The sequence below is a fragment of the Symphalangus syndactylus genome, chromosome X (genome assembly GCF_028878055.3).
Source record: "Symphalangus syndactylus isolate Jambi chromosome X, NHGRI_mSymSyn1-v2.1_pri, whole genome shotgun sequence".
Lineage (NCBI taxonomy): Eukaryota > Metazoa > Chordata > Mammalia > Primates > Hylobatidae > Symphalangus > Symphalangus syndactylus.
Genome location: NC_072447.2, coordinates 31,303,630 through 31,321,382, shown reverse-complemented (window position 1 = coordinate 31,321,382; position 17,753 = coordinate 31,303,630). Strand labels below are relative to the sequence as shown.

General features: G+C 40.6%; 1 long non-coding RNA gene across 2 annotated transcripts in view; it reads right to left on the bottom strand.

The window, feature by feature from the left end:
* LOC129475734 (uncharacterized) overlaps positions 1-9,250 on the bottom strand; it is a 167,584-nt gene extending 158,334 nt beyond the window's left edge. For both annotated transcript variants that reach the window (XR_010119597.1, XR_008654850.2), the window contains exons 1-3: positions 8,214-9,250; positions 6,258-6,349; positions 5,292-5,403 (exon numbers count right to left, since the gene is read on the bottom strand). This is a non-coding gene — a long non-coding RNA (uncharacterized lncRNA). The remainder of the gene's footprint in view (positions 1-5,291; positions 5,404-6,257; positions 6,350-8,213) is intronic.
* Between the last annotated feature and the right edge of the window lie 8,503 nt (positions 9,251-17,753).

Sequence of the window (17,753 nt, the reverse complement as noted above, 5' to 3'; positions counted from 1 at the left end):
CAAGGCCTCAAGGAATATAACTACATAAATCTGCCTTATAAATGAGATTCAGTGTGATACTGCGAAGAGAAGAAAAGCTTTATAGTCATAAAGACATGGGTTCAGATACTAGCTTAGTCATTCACCAGCTGGGCAACCTTAGTTCTTTCTTAACTTCTGTGATCCTCTGTTTCCATATCTGTAAAAAGGGGTGACCATAATGCAAGCTACTAAGTGCTGTATTAGACCCTAACATATATAAATGTCTGTGGCATATAGAAAGAATCCAATAAACGGTAACTATTGCATTCTATAAAAAACAGGCATTTATTGAACATCTACCACCTGTCCTTCATTTTTTCATTTGACAAATGATTATTGTGCATGTACTTTTTACCAGGCACCGTGACAGGCAGTGAGAATACAAAGATAAGCCTAGAATGATCATTCCCTTTGAGGACAGCACAGTCCAGGGGCGCAAACAGCTAAATTATAGTAATAGGAGGCAAGTACCAAAGCAGAGATTGCAACCAAGTGCTCTGAGAACTCAGAGAACATAAAACAAACAAATAAATAAATAAATAAATACTCCAGAGGAGGCTGAGAAGGCTTCACCCAAAAGGTGAAATTTGAATTTGGTTCCAACCACTCCAACTTTAGCTCCAACACTTGTGTAAAGATCCTGAGATGATTTAATGCTCTCATGTCCCCTGAAATCCAGAGCAACCCCTCCCATCTCTCAGCTTTTGTGAAAGAAGGAAAGAGAAGGGAAATGAGAAGCAAAAGAAGGGAAGGAAAGGAAATGTAGAGAGAGAAGGACACACCATTTGGAGCTCTTAGCAAGTGTTGAGAGTGTCAGGGGACCAATAAATAGTGCACTCTCCCTTCTCTGAGTTCCCAACCAAATGAGAACTAAGACAAAAGAGTCAGCCTATGCAGGCCAAAATATCATTCATATGTATTACTGATAAGGCCAATGTTAGAAATTATTCAGGCATCTAGGTTCCTTCCATTTTGTGGATCTGCCATTCCCTTAGGGTTTTGTTCTTATCTGTAGGGTGTAAAGAAGAAAGAAAAGTTCCAGGGCTAGAGGCACTCTCTTTAAGGAGATGACCTGGAAGTTGCACATATCACTCCAGCTCATGTCCCACTGAACCAAACTTAATCACATAAGCCTATCCAGCTGCAAGGGGGGCTGGGCAGGCATATTTCTGTTAAAATTCAGGGGATCCTGTTACTAAAAGAAAGAAGTGAGAATGAACATGTAAAACTGTTAGCAGTCCTCACAATAAGTTCCAACAGGAAGTAGAGAAGAGAAAGCAGATTTGGAGGGAAGCTTTGGACATATTGTTAAGAAAGTAATTGACAATTAAAGGTTCAGGGGTAAAGTCACAGCTGGGTCAAAGAGTTGAAAGTCGTCCTCACAATAGGGAGGTTGCTCTGAAGCCATGAGGACAACTTAGAGACCCCCTAAAAATGTACAAGGGAAACATCTTTGAGGACATCTGCCTTAAAGCGTTGAGAATAGAAAGTAGAGTCAGAAAAGGAACAGAGAAGTAGGAGAATTTACAGGTTTTACATCATAGTGGCCAAGGGAGAGTTTCAAAACGAAAGGCACAGTCAACATTGATTAACACTTCAGAGAGAATAAAGATTATGTGAATTAAGAAATGGCTATGAAACTTAATTTAAGATGACACTGGTAAATTGTAAGAGAGCAGGGTCAACAGATTTAAAAGGGAAGATGTGCCATGTTTCAAAGGACTAAGAAAAAGGTTCATAGTGAAGACATAATGGAAGCAAGTATAGACACATTAAAAAAATAATTAAATGCTAAGTGGAAAACAAGGGCCAAGACATTACCTTAGGAGGAAGCAAGTTCCCAGGAAGGGACTTCAGAGGATGGGGAAGATGTGAAAAGGCTTGTGAGATGAGGGCAAATATTCAGTGGTGAGAGTGAGGAAGATACAGAAAGACAAAATTTCCAGGCAGGTTGGAGTAAGGAGTGGTGTATCATGGGAGTGTATAGGAGAGTGGACCCTGGAGAGACAGAGGAACACTCCTCTTTTTTTAAGAAAAGGATGGAAATGGTAAGAAGGTGGAATAAGACTCTATAAAATGAGGGGCTGGAGAAAAAATAGGTAGAAGTGTATCTAATGGTTGCTAATCTACTGAGAAAGGGAATAGACCTGTAAGGCAGATAATATTTTCCCAAAACCGCCTTAACAATAAAAAATTAAATTAATAAAATTAAAAAGCAGTTCTACATGCTTTTCCAGAAACTTGCTACTTCTCATCAACAAGTAGAGTCTGTTTTCCCTTCTGTTGAAACTAAGTGGGCCTTCATGACTGCCTCAACAACTAGAATTCAGCAGAAGTGATGTGTGACTTTCAAAACCAGATTTGAAAAGCTACTCTATCTTCTACCTGGCGTTCTCTTTCTTGGGATGCTCACCCTTGAAATAGAACCACCATATTGTAAGGAAGCCCAGGCTATGTGGAGACGTCATGTATAAGTATTCTAGCCAATCTCCCCAGCTAACATCACATATTAGTGAACAAGTCCTCAGACGATTCTAGCCTCCAGCTGTCAAGTCACCAGTAGCCTCTGTCTCCCAACTGGGGCCCCATTGAGTAACAGAGATAAACCACTTCTGCTGTGCCCTGTCCAAATTCCTGACCTCAGAAGCCATGAGCCTAATAAGTGGTTGTTTTATGTCACTGAGTTTGGGAGTAATTTCTTTTTTCTTTCCTTTTTTTTTTTTTTTTGTTGTTGTTGTTTCAGGGAGCAGAGTCTTGATCTGTCACCCAGGCAGTAATGCAGTGGTGCACTCTTGGCTCACTGCAACCTGCAGCCTCTGCTGCCCAGGCTCAAGCTATCCTTCCACCTCAGCCTCCCAAGTAGCTGGGACTACAGGCATGTGCCACCACGCCTGGCTAACTTTTGTATTTTTTGTAGAGATGGGGTTTTGCCATGTTGCCCAGGCTGGTCTTGAACTCCTGGACTAAAGTGATCCACCCGCCTTGGCCTCCCAAAGTGCTGGGATTACAGGCATGAGCCACTGTGCCCAGTGAGAGTAACTTCTTATACAGCAATAGATGACCACAAAAACCAGGCTGGGAAGTGGGAAGGCTTTCTTAAATAGAGCTATGGGGAATTGACAATGTGTCTTTTAGAAATGAAAAGCTTTCAGTGGAATGGAACCTACCTGAGGAGTGTATAGCACAGATTTGTAGGGGAAATGGACCCAGGGTATCAACATTCTTGAGCTAAGTCAAGAACCTGGAAATGTAGACAGTCCTATCGGGCCCATGGAGGAAAGGAAGACCCTGACCCCTTAACATCTTGAATTCATTATCCCAGCAGCATCTCTGACCATCATCCCAAACCAGTTCCCACACATTCTCCTACTGACAATCTGCATTCTTCCTTCTTATTTCCTGTCTTAGAAAGGTTGGCAGCACTAACTAGCCACCCAAGCTGGAAATTAAGGAGTATCCCTCTGAAATGGAACCCCTTTTCTTCACTCCCATGTGCTATTGCTTTAGTTAAGGCCTTAAGCATCTTCTGCTTGCACTATGGTGCATGAGATGTTTTACAAAAATGGCCACAATTATTCCCCTTTCTGTATCCACAGTTTCTGCAATGTGACTTTGCAGTTTCTACCATTAAGAGAGGAACTCTGTTTGCTTTCCCTTGAATCTGAGCTGGTTTTGTGATACATGTTGGCCAAGAGAATAAAGCAGAAGTGATGTTGTGCCAATTCTGGACCTAGACCTAAAGAGGTCTTGTGCATTTCTACTCACTGTCTTGGAACTCAGCCTTGTGAACAAGCCTAGGCTAGTCTGCTGGAGTATGAAAGGCCAAATGAAGCAGAAACAAGCCATCACATCTGACACCATCATAGGCCAGACAGCTCCCAAGCAATACAGCCACTGATTGCAGATGCATGAGTGAGCCCAGCTGAGACCAGAAGAATCACACAGCTGAGCCAACCCAGATTGCCAACATGCAGAATTGTGAGCTAAACAAATAGTTTTTGCTTTAAGCACTAAGTTTTGAGGTAGTTTATCATGCAGCAAAAGCTAACTGATACACAAGACAATGGCTTCCTAAATAATCTTCCTGCTTCCAAGCCCACCAACCTCCCCTGATAACCACCACCAATACAGCATCCATTCTGCCAGACTCATCAAAAACTCGCCTGAATTTTTTACTTCCCTTCTTAAAATCTACTAGTAACTTCCCATCAACCACAATATAAACTCAACCTTCAAAGACTTAGAAATAATTTAGAGCTTTTTTAAAATTTAGCCCTGGACTCATTTCCCAGAATTCCTTACCTCCTAGCCCTCCTCATCTGTCAACTTACCATCTAGCCATGTTCTACTACTCTATGTTCTATGAAAACACCCCATGCTTGACATTTGTCCAAGCTTTTTCTCTTACTGTTCTCTCTACTAAGAATACCCCTTCCGCCCTCTTCTCCATCGTCTCCACCTTCATGCCCCCTAGAGCCTAGTATACAGTTCCTGGCATATAATAAGTGCTTAGTATATGTTGAGATGAATGAACAAATTACATTTCAGGATGGTGCTCTGATCCAATTGTAGCACTAAGGAAGTGCTTACTATGTGGCCAAGTACTGTGCAAATGCCACAACAACCCTACTGGGCATATATTACCACTATCATCATGATCATCATTGTCCTCATTTTGCAGATGAAGAAACTTAGGTTTGGAGAAATCAGGTGACTTACCAAAAGTTACTCTGCTAAAATAAATGATGGCAGCCCAGTAATGAAAAGCCTGGGGAATCTGATACTACCTTCTACTGTGAGCAGTATCAGCCCCAGCTATTCCAATCTATGCACCTGGCCCTGTTTTCTTAACTTGCCCTTCCTGACTTTTTCAATTTTGAACTTCTAATTAAATGTTTCAAACTGCTTGTCACTAGTTTGCCCTACTCATCTTCTTTCTTTTAATGTTTGTCTTCCAAAGGGAGATTGAAAACAAATCTAAATGTATATTAAGGACCAGAATTTTAGGCACTGAGCTAGAGAAGAATCTCCCTTGGAATCTAAAATCTTTATCAGAATAGATTCTTTTCCTAAAATCAGCAAATTGTGGGCCATGGGCCAAATGTGGCCCATGGTCTGTTTTTGTACAGCCCTCAAGCTAAGAATAATTTTTACATTTCTTAAAGATTGTAAAAAACACACACAAAAAGAATATGCAACAGAGAGTCATATGTGGCCCACGAAACCTAAAATATTTACTATCTGGCTCATTACAGAAAAAGTTTGCTTACCTCTATCTTGGGCCATTCTTCCACTCATATTCTTCCCTGATAGTCTGAGTTCCCCCAGAAGCAGACTCTGGGGAAAGGATTCCAGTGCAAATTATTTATTGAGGTGGTGATCCTGGAAAACACCAAGAATGAAGTGGAAAAATTGAGACAGAGAAGGGATGGGAAGTGTGCATTGTCAAATGAGTTATCCCTGTGGGCAATTAGAGTTTAAACCCACTGGGGACTGTGGAAGACAGTGTAGATCACATACCTCAGAGCCAAGGGATGCGTGAGCCAGGGCACTTATCCATCAACTCCCATCAGTCATTGGCTACGGGCAATTCCCTGGGAAGTGTTAATTCCCCAGCACTACCGGCCTTCCCGGGACAAACTTGTTCCAATTGCCAGATAAACCTCTTAGGCAAGGGGTTGCAGGTGCTGGCAGTTGGATATCAGGCAAACACACACAGAAGTGGTAAATGCCAAGGGGATATAGGTGGGGCAGTGAGAGCACTTGCCACATCCCTTTCCCCCATTCTACTTTGAATAAACTATACTTTTTATAAAAATATATACCAGTGTCAAAATTTAAAACTCACCAACTAGGGCATAGAGAAATATAACTTTATTCCTTGCTCTTGAGCTCCTGTCCCTATTGATGGTGCTAACTATAGACATCTCAGTTTCTTAGCTTTAATTGCTTCTTTCAAGTGTACTGTTTTTCTGACTTTTCCCTATCTATCAAAAATTCTTCCCCCTCTTTTTCCCAATACGGTTACTAGGTCCATTTTAAAAAAGTCTTTTTGAGACAGGGTCTCGCTCTGTCACCCAGGTTGGAGTACAGTGGTGCGATCATGGCTCACTGCAGCCTCAACCTCCCAGGGTCAAGCGACTTCCTGCCTCAGCCTCCCGGGTAGCTGGGACTATGGGCACATGCCACCATGCCTGATTAATATTTTTGTATTTTTAGTAGAGATGGGGTTTTACCATGTTGCCCGGTGTCAGATCCAGGGGTCCAGGTCCAGCCCATGCTGAAGTCCGAGGGAGTGGGCGGATGGGCAGAAAGAACACTTGGGGGGCTGTAGGCAGGTGAAATGTAGTTTTATTCAGCAGCGGCTCTCATCAATAGCTTACTGACACTAGCTCTCTCACACTGTCCACCTTTCTCTCAGCTGTCTTCTCTGGTTCTGCGGCTTCTGCTTGCCCCCATGGCTGCAGCTGCATGGCCAGCTCTCCCTTGCCTTCAGGGTTAGGAGCTTAACCCTTTCTGTCTCTGGGCATGAGCAAGCCGAGCTGTGTCCTGGCTCCCTCCTGTCCATCTGCAAGATGGATAGCTTTGGCTCTCTCTCTCTCTCTTTCTCTGGGCACCAGCATGCCTACCATGTCAAGCCATGTTGAGCTAAGCCGAGCCCCAAGAACCCCTATACAGCATTAGCAGGGCAATTATATCTTTTATAGACAATAGTGGCTCAGAGCCAAGCATGAACTTACACAAACAAGTTATATAGCAAGTGGAGGTGTGTGCCTGTGCACCATACTCACTGAGTCATGCAGGACTGGATATCTGCCTCAGCCTATTCCTTGACCAAAGCACATCCATGTACCTTACACCCAGGCTGGTCTCGAACTCCGAGGCTCAAGCGATCTGCCTGTCTCAGCCTCCCACAGTGCTAGGATTACAGACATGAGCCACCGTGCCCAGCCAACTGGGTGCAATTTTATGATTTGAGAAAAGATGGCCTGGTCCTCCTGCTATCCTCTGGGAGTAGCCTGGACCACCTACTCATTTGGCATCCTGCCCTGGTCTCCACTGAGTTATGGCTAGTTTCTGGACATTGTGCTGGCATCTTCTGCTATTGATCATAGACCTTGCCATTGCCTCCATTGTGAGGTCCCCAAACTCTACACCTTCCTTGTCCTCGGACTTTCTTGAACACATCTCTCCTCTCAATGTTTCTGTGCCCAAGTTAGGGGTCCTGGAACTCTCTACCGCCTCTGAAGTATGCGAGACTGTGAGGCTATGGAGGTACCTCTCTCCACTGCTGTTACTTGGCTTCTTCCTCATCAAGAAGGAGGCACAATGTTGTTGCCAGTTTCTCTGAAATGCTTGTATTAATCCAGGATATGCCTGGTGAGGTGGTCGCTTACCCCAGTGCTCTCAGATTCTCCCAAGCCTATCTGGGTGTTCCTACCACCCCTTACTTCTGCCCCGAAAGAGGGCTATTTGGATGATGGAAAGAATGGGAATGTAGAGGGACACTTGCATCTTCTTCCTTTCTCTGTGCCCAGTGTCACCTCCAAGAACTGGAAGGTTGTTCCCTCTCCAGTGTGCAGGAGTGTCCCTGACTTTCACTGTGTCTCTGTTTTTCCTACTCTATGGCTTTTCTACTGCCAACTCTTGTCTTAGTCCATTTTGGGCTGCTATAAGAAAATACCACAGACCAAGTCACTTATAAACAATGAACATTTATTTCTCATATTTCTGGAGGCTGAAAAAGTCCAAGACCAAAATACCAGCAGATTTTATGTCTTATGAGGGTCCACTTCCTGGTTGAAAGATGGCATTTTCTTGATGTGTCCTCACATGATGGAAGGAGCAAGGCAGCTCTCTGGGGCCTCTTTTATAAGAGCACTAATCCCATTCATAAGAGCTCTCCCCTCATGAACAAATCATCTCCCAAAGGCCCCACCTCTTAGTAGCATCATATTAGAGATTAGGTTTCAACATAATGAATTTTGGGGAGACACAAACATTCAGACCATAGTAACCATCTAAGCTTTGGTTTCTATTATACAGGGGCCCAACTTTGGGAGCCCTAGGAAAACTCCTTTATTTCTTTTTTTAGTCTGGCTTTCAAGACTATTGCCCCAGTAAGGGTTTTTTAAAAATCTAGTTGAAATTTAAAACTGAGCAATGACTATTTTGTCCTACGCTGTATCTACCTCCTCCTCCCAAGACAGTAGGCCTTCATCTTATTGCATAATCTTAATGGCAGAAGAACAGCAGGTGCTTCTTCTTTTCTTCTTCTCCTCCTCCTCTTCCTCTTCCTCCTCCTTTAGTTAACTACCCATCAAAGAGGGAAAACACATTTGGATAATATTTTAAAACATTATCCTCGCATCTAAAATAATAAAATCATGGGAAGTAGTGGAGTGTTGGAATCTATTTTTTCATTATTTCTACTTCAAGAAAATGAAAATTGGTTTGCCAATAATTAAAATATTGAGTTATTTTTATTGCATTTCGCATAAACCTTAATTCAAGTTAATTATTGTTATCAAGAGAGGAATTTTGAAGCCAGAGGGCAAAATCTTTAAATATTACCTCAAACATACCAGGTAAAACACTTTAAAGTGGCTTCCCAGGACAGAATAAGAATCCTCCTTATTTAGAAGACAAAATTCTCATCATCAATTATCAGCTGATAGATCTAGAACACCCACCAGAAGTCACATTTGTGTTAATGACAATTTCATTTCCCAATGTGTACATACCCTTACAATTTTAGGCTCAATTTTTAAAACTTGGAATATATATTTGGGAAAGGATGGATTTTGTTAAGGTTACAGTGGGCAGGCGGTTCTGTTGAGCTATTTGAACAGGGCCGAAATGATTTTTATCCCAAACTGCCAAGGTGCTAAACATTTTACCATTAGACTGTTATTCCTGTAACTTAGGAATTACCCTAATCAGCAATCGTGTTTTAAAATTCTTTCATTATCTTCACCGAATATATAATGCACACTATCTACAAGTTATTATTCTAGGGCTCAATGATGAGTTAGGCATGAAAGGTGGGCAGACGAGGGAGAAGCAACAAATAAATAAATGAATTAAGTCAACAACAGCTTTGTGTGGCTTCTTTTGCCAGAGGTTCTTTCTTCCTTTTGGAATTAGGCTTAATGAAAACTTTGGTTATCTGAAGAGAGAGCATGAAGAAGGAGGATAAATAGAAGCTGCTAGAAACTATCAAATTTCCTTAATTTAGCTTGCAATTTCTCCCTCCCTCACAACCACATTTTAATAGTTCTCAAGTCAGGATTTATCCTGCAATCTAAAAATAGATTTAATAAGGCAGTGTATTTTTTGTCTTAAATTATTAAATTGAGCTTGTTATTAAATAGTGCTTCTTATAATCCATGCCACGTTACACTTAAAGAGATCAGTAATATTTTAATTGGAAATTTTATTGAGGTAATTGTCAATTTAGGTGAAGTCATAAGATATAATAGGGAGAGTCCACATGCCCTTTAACCAGTTTCCCCTAATGGTAACATTTTGCAAAAGTAGTTCAATATTACATTCAGAATATTAAGAATTTGTAGAACTTACTTGGATTTCCCCAGTTTTGCTTGTACTCGTGTGTGTGTTTAGTTCTATCAATCTGAGCACGTGTGTAGGTTTGTGTATCTATCACCACACTCAAGATATTAAACAGTTTCGTCACCACAAAGTCCTTTCATAATCCTTTTTTAATCTTACCCACCTTCCTCCCAGCCATCTTCCCATCCTTAAACACTGGCAACCATTAATCTGTTTTCAATTTCTAAAATTTTGTCATTACCAAAATATTATATAAATGGAATCATACAATATGTCACTTTTTAAGATTGGGTTTTTGCACTTGGCATAATTTTCTGCAGGTTCATTTAAGTTGTTTGTACTGTATGCATCGTTGTCCCTTTTTTATTGTTGAGTAGTTTTTCATGGGATGTACATACCATGGTTTGTTTAATCATTCACCTGTAGAAGGACATCTGAGCTGTTTTTGGCTATTAGATCAGTAATATATATGGAGAACCTATTAAATATGTTATGTACTTTCATATTTGTTGTTCCAACTAATCTTTACCACTGAAAAAATCCTTGTAAGATAAACTTTAGTGTCTGTACTTACAAAAGAAGAAATTGAGGCTACACAACACCAATTAACATGCCACGGTCACACAATTGGCAAGTAGCAGGTTAGAATTCATACTTGGATATTCAATTCTCAAGCTGATGAGTGCTGTTTGTCAGTTTATTTGATGACTTCTTCCTTGGGTTATCACAGGCATTGGGGCTGGGGCCAGCTAAAATGAACGCAGAGAGCACTTAGGACTGTCGATGCATCCCCAGTTTTCTCCATTATTTTCCCACCATAAATCAGAATAGATCTGAGGAAATGTACAGTAAAATGACTGATAGCTCACCTGCTTGATGGATCTGTGTTTTGGAGGTTCCTGTGCTTAGAGGGTCATCGACGAACCAAATAAATAGGTAAAAGTGAGTTTTGGTTTCCCCCATCTTGATAAATAATTGTTTCTTGGGCTGTTTTCTCACTGTCTCTTCTTATTGGCAAGTGTATCAGGGGGGTGGTAGTTAAACTGACACATTGTCATTCTGAAAACAAATGACTGGAAATGCCACACCAGTTCATATAGTACCAGAAAAAGCTTCCAAGCAGCCCATCTGCTTAGGAGGGGGACACATTCTGCCTGTCATAACTCAAGCACAGCCTCCTGGAGAAATGAGTATGCCTGTTAATAATGAGCCAGCCCTCTGAGGGAACAGCCTTTAGGGAAATAGGCACATGGATGCTACCCCCTTTTGGACTGCAATGCTGGGACAATTCACAAGCCCTCCCTCCTAATGAAAGTGCTTCTCCCACCATCCCATCACCTGCCATTGCCACTCCCACTCCACATCCCTCAAACCAATCAGAAATTCTCCTCCTTGGGACAACAGTAAGGGTACACATGTACATTTCAAGGGGAAAATTAAAACCATGATAAGATACAATCACAAAGCCACCACAATGGCTAAAACTAAGAACATTGACAATACCAAGTGCTGACAAGGTGTGAAGCAACAAGAGCTCTCATATATTGCTGGTGGGAACACAAAATGATACAATTGCTTTAGAAGATTGTTTGGTAATGTCTACTAAAAGCTAAACATATGCATCTCCTGTAACCCAAAAATCCCTCTCCTATCTATAAACTCAAGAGAAATGCATGCATATGCCCACCAAAGGACATGCACAAAATGTTCATAGCAGCTTTGTTTATAATAGCCAAAAACTCAAACGTTCACAGTGGGTAAAGAATTATTGAATATTCATGCAATAGAATACTACACAGATAAAATTCTGATACGTACAACATGGATGAATCTGACAGGTGTTATGTTAAGCAGAAGAAGCCATGCTCACAAAGAGTACACACTGTGTAATACCACTTACATGACGTTTGAGAACAGGCAAAATTATTCTATGGTGATAGAAGGCAGAAGAGTGGTTACCTCTGGGAAGGAGTGGGAGATAGTTACTGAGTGAAAAGAGGCACGAAGAACCATCTGGGGTGCCGAAAGTGGTTCTATATCTTCATGTGGGTAGTGGTTATTTGGGTATATACAAAACCATATCAAGTAAAACACTTAAGAGTTTGTACACTTTATGCCTTTTACTGTGTAAACTAAATGTTAGACCAAAAATTTTAAAGTTTCAAAAAAATATAAGGGAGAATTGCTCCCCCATTCACCTCATGGGACACTGGACCAGGCCACCCTTTTTTCCTGTCCTCCTCCTTCTCATCTGTGGATCTGTGGACACCAGGACATGTAGCAGGGCCAGTTGACTACTCCACCCAACAGATTATTGGGAGGAGGCAAATTGATACAATAGTAGGCATACTTAGTGGGAAACCAAATGAGAGATTGGCACTGCAGTCTGAGGCAGGATAAGCACTTCATGCTAACATGCCTCCAGAGACTTTTCCTGTCTCCTGTTAACAAAATGGTGACTCATGCAGAGATGGAGATGAAATAATTACTTGAGCATGGATGATTTCCACTCTCTTGGAAACTTGAGTTAAAGAGACAGAAAACACACACGCACGCTCACACACACACACACACGCACGCTCACACACACACACACACGCACGCTCACGCACACACACACACACACACATCGGCCGTAGGAGGCAGAATCTATCTCTGACAGGCACTGATTCCAGAGTGATTTAAATACTCAAAATGAGAGAGAGAGATTTCAAAAAAATTAGCAGGTGTACCAAGCTCACATAATATATGCATTTGTTGTTTCTATTTATCTATTTTCTAATTTGCATGCAGTAAAGTTCACTCTTTGTAGCATACAGTCCTATCAGCTTGAACAAATGATACACTTCTGTAAGCACCACCATAATCAAGACACAGTTCTATCACACCAAAAAATTCCCTTGAGGTGCCCCCTTTGTAATCAACTCCTTGTCCCACACTTAAACCCTGCAACCACCGATGCGTTCTTCAGTGCTGATCTGTTGTTTTACCTTTTTCCACATGTCACATAAATGGAATCATACAGTATGTTGCCTTTGGGGCCTGACTTCTTTCACTTAGCAGAAGGCCTTTAAGAATAATCCATGTTGTTGCAGGTATCAATATTTCATTTTGTTTTATTGCTGAGTATTCCCCGCCATATATGTTATGCCTTGTTTTGGGCAATTATGAATAAGGTTGCTATAAAATTCATGTGCAGGTTTTTATATGAATATATGTTTTCATTTATCAGGCAAACACTTATAAGTAGGATTGCTGGTAAATGTGGGTTTAACTCTATAAGACACTAACAGTTTTCCAAAGTGTTTTTATCATTTTACATTCCCACTAGCAATGTATGAGAGCTCCAATTGTTGTACATCTTTGTCAACATTTGATATTGTTGCTTTTAAAAAATTGTAGTTATTATAATAAGTGTGAAGTGGTATTTCATTGTGGTTTTAACTTTTATTTCCCCAATGACTAATGATGGCGAGCTTCTTTTAATATACCTGTTTATCATTCACATATCTTCTTTGATGATATGTTTGTTCAAATCATTTGCCCATTTTTCTTATTGCTGAATTTGGAGAGTTCTTTGTATATTTGGGATATCAGTTCTTTGTCAGAATTGTGATTTGTAAGTATTTTCTTTCAATCTGCTTGTCTTTTCATTCTCTTAACAATGTCCTTTGAAGAGCAGACATTTTTAATTTTGATAAAATCTAATTTATTATCAATTTTTTCTTTTATGGATCATGTTTTTTGTGTCATGTCTAAGGACTCCTTGGGTCACAAAGACTTCCTCCTCTGTTTTCCTAAAAGCTTTATAGCTTACTGGTTTTTATATTTATGTCTATGATCCATTTGAGGTTAATTTTTGTATAAGTTGTGAAGTTGGGTTAAGGTTCATCTTTTTGCATATGGATGTCCAATTGTTCCAGCACCGTTTATTTAAAATATTATTATTTCTCCACTGCATATAGCCTTTGCAACTTTAATGAAAATCAATGGACCATATTTGAGTAGGTTAGCTTCTGGACTTTCTGTTCTTTCTCATTGATCTATGTTTCTGTCTTTCACCAATACCATACTATGTTGATTAATGTGGCTTTATAGTAAGTATTGAAATTAAATAGTGTTACTTCTCTGCTCTTTTTCAAAGTTATTTTGGCTATTTTAGTCCATTTCCTTTTCCATGTAAATTTTAGAATCAGTTTATACATATCTACCCCCCAAAAAAATCCTGCTGGAATTTTGATTAGGACTGCATTGAATTTATAGATCAATTTGTGGAGAACAATATTGAATTTTCTGATGGATGAACATGGTATATGTTCCCATTTGTTTAGACCTTCCTTGGTTTATCTCTTCAGTGTGTTGTAGCCTTTAGCATAAAGATCCTATACATATTTTGAAAGACTAACACTTAAATGTTTCACTTTTTGGAGGTGCTACTGTAAAATTGTGAATTCCAATTGTTTATTGCTAGTATATAGAAATATGGTAAATTTTTGTGTATTTGTCTTGTGTCCTGTAACTTGCTAAACTGACTTATTATTTCTAGGAGCTTTCTTGTAGATTCTTTAGGATTTTCCACATAATAACATCTTCTGTAAGTAGAATGAACTCTATTTCTTCCTTTCCAATATGGATACCTTTTATATATTCGTGTTAAGGTCCACCTCCATCCCTCGTTAAATTTTTTCCCTTCCAAAAGCCAAACTATGTAGTTCTTAAGAAGTTGTCCATCTCCCATACTGCATACTGATGACTAAAACTGGGGACCAACTAGACTACATCAGTCAGTGTAGGTTAGGTTTTGCTGTGGTAACAAATAGCCCCAATATTTGAACAACAAATATCTCTTACAACAAGAAAACATTTATATCTTGCACACAATATCTGTCCACCATAGCTTGACATGACTCTTCCCTTCATGTTCTGTTAGGGACCTGGGCAGATAGACCAGCCACTCTCTTAAATATTGTCTGTGGCCATGCCATAGCAAAGGAGGGGACAAGGAAATGCAATTCTACTCTACACCTGGAAGTGGAGAGCCAGAAATATTTTGTGAAGGGCACTAATAACTATTAAGGAATACACACACACAGACACAGACACACACAGACACACAGACATACACACACACCACAGAGACACACAGAGAGAGAGAGAGAGAGAGAGAGGAGAGAGGAAAATAAGACAAATAAAAATCATTCTAAAGCAAGCTAGAAAGTAACGTGTGCCACTGGGTGCGGTGGCTCATGCCTGTAATCACAGCACTTTGGGAGGCCCAGGCGGGTGGATTGCCTGAGCTCAGTAGTTCAAAACCAGCCTGGGCAACATGGCGAAACCCCATCTCTACTAAAAATACAAAAAAATTTGCTGGGTGTGGTGGCAGGCCCCTGTAATCCCAGGTACTCAGGAGGCTGAGGCAAGAGAATTGCTTGAACCCAGGAGGCAGAGGTTACAGTGAGCTGAGATCACGCCACTGCACTCCAGCCTGGGCAACAGAGCGAGACTCTGTCTTAAAAAAAAAAAAAAGAAAGAAAAGAAAGTGGCATATGCCTTTAGAGAGATACAGAGAATGCACAATTGGAGTTTAAGGAAGTTTTCTCTTGTGTTAGATTAGGAAATTCTTCAAGCAGCAGGAACCTTTGAAATTAGGCCTTGAAAGATGGAATTTAGACTTTCAGTATGTTTATATTTCATAACATAGTAGAGTAGTTAAAAAGATATCCTGGAGTTATATTGTCTGGGTTTTAATGTCAGATCTGCCCAATACTAGCTGTTTGACCTTGGGCTAGCCACTTAATTACTCTGTGCCTAAGTTTCCTCGTCTATAAAATGAGGCTACTAATAGTACCTGCTTCACAGGTTGGTGAGACAATTACATGAGTTAATATTTGTAAAATTCCAGAATAGTGCCTGGCACATAAGTGCTATGAATGGTACACACACATATCCCTGATGACAATCCATTATAAATCTAAAAGCCCAAACAAGCTCTTTCTTCAAGATCTTTAAACACAAAGACTGGATAATAATAAAAAAAAATCAGAAAATGAATTATCTCTGGTGAAATTTACCCTTAAATTTTAGTTCCAGTGGACAAGGCCTACAAACTGACACTCCTTTCAATACTTTATAACTGGAAATTCAGATCAGATTTCCAGATTTCTTAGCTATAGGTCAGCATTTTCCTTTCCTCTGTCCAGAGCTAGCCAGGGCTGGATATGACAGCTGAGCCTTTCCTAGGATATTTTTCTCACTAACTTTGAAGACTTTGGACATGGTGTTTAGGAAAGTCTGTTCATCAAACCGTGTAAAACCAGACCTTCACTCATCATCTGGCTGGGCATGTCCTCGAGTACTAAAGAGGAGTAGAAACCCCACAGGACAGATAAGCATGTGAAACTAAGGGATTTGCTCAGAGACACTCTGTCCTCAAAAAGAGTGGGACCAGCACCAGGAGACCTTCATATCTCTTGGAAAGTGGGCAACCGAAGAAATATTTCTACTGTAAATGGGAAAACAGTGAAGCTCCTAAGAGGAGTAATAATGAAAATTTCCATTGGTCTAGCTTCTCTAAATGAATAAAGCTCTTTCAAGTATATTCCCATGTTTGGTTCTCATGACAACCCTGTAAGAAGTGCAGAAGTGAGAATTAGTATTCACTCTCATTTCACAGCTAAGAAAACAGGCTCAGAAAGGTGAAGTGACTTGCCCATGACATTGCAGCTGGGAAGTAACCAAGAAGAAACTTGAACTCAGCGACGCTTATACCTCATTGTGGTTACTTCTGAGACCTGGTTTCCGAGAAAAGTGAAAGGCATACTGCTTGTGGGGTACAAAATGATATAATTTTATATTTTGTATAGTTATTAGAAAAAATATAAAACCAGGACAAACTGGTGATGGAAAGCTTCCTTTTTTCAATAATTTCTATTTAAAACATTAGTCAATTTTGAGAAAATCTTAAGCAATTATTGGCACAGATGATTTATGGATGTGGCCAAAATTGTGAAGGTGGTCCCCAAAGGTCTCAAAGCAGGAAGCCCTGCTGAAAGGTGGTTGGAAAGAAAAGTGACTTGGGTTCTGTAGGCCTGGCTTTGTCACTAAAGGACCATGTGACCTTGGACTAGCCACTGAGCTCTCTGAGCTTCTGTCGCATCCTATGTAGAATGAAAGCATTAGTTGCAGTAATTTCTGGAGCCTGTCCAGTTGGAATCTTCCAAGATAGAAGCTGGGTGTTATGTCCAAGAAGAGTGTGAAGGGCTGGGTTTCTTTGGCCCCTTCTGCAGTCAGCTTTAATTTGCCTGAAATAAAGCTGACAGGAGTCTGCTGCATTCCGGGCACATTCCTCTGTGTCAGCTGCTCAAGATCTCTTTTCTCAGGAGCTTCTAAGGAGGGCCCATTCTGCAGCCTGGATTTGAAGGTTTCCTTCCCTCTTCTTGGCTGTGTGCCCTGGTCCCTGCAGCCTGCTTAGAAGGGGAAAACATGACAGACAAAGAGGGAAGGAAGAGATTTCTGCAGAGCCGTCCTCCCATAATGAAAAAGCAAAAGAAAAGACTTGTAAAGATTCCGGCAGGGAGGGGATTTAGGGCAGCAAGAGGAATAAAATCCATGATAGGCCCACCAGGAGTGGGATCGGGGTCAGTGGCAAGGTTTTTCGGAAAAAGCCATGGTTCCCATTGTTTTAGTTTTTTTTACTTCAATAGCTTTTGAGATATAACTAATTTTTGGTCACATGGATGAATTGTATAGTGGTAAAGTCTGAGATTTTAGTGCACCTGTCAACTGAGTAGTGTACGTTGTACCCAATATGTAGTTTTTTTAATCCCTCACCCTCCTCCTACCCTCCCTGCTTCTGAGTCTCCAACATCCATTATACATGGTTCCCATTTTAATGTGTCTTAGGTACTTGTGGGTGGGTGGAACAATGGCAGCTCTCCTACCACTGAATCAGGTCAGCACCCAGAACAAGAAGGTACAGGAGGGTCACCATCAGTTACTAAAATTATGAGAAAATCCAGGGCCACCTTGACCTGCTTTGTGACCTTGGGCATGAACTTAATCTCCCTGTGCTTCTGTGTTTCCATATGTGAAACGGACATAATAACTTTATCTCCTAAGGCTATGGTGGGGATTAAATAAAATAATACTGTAAAGCCTGG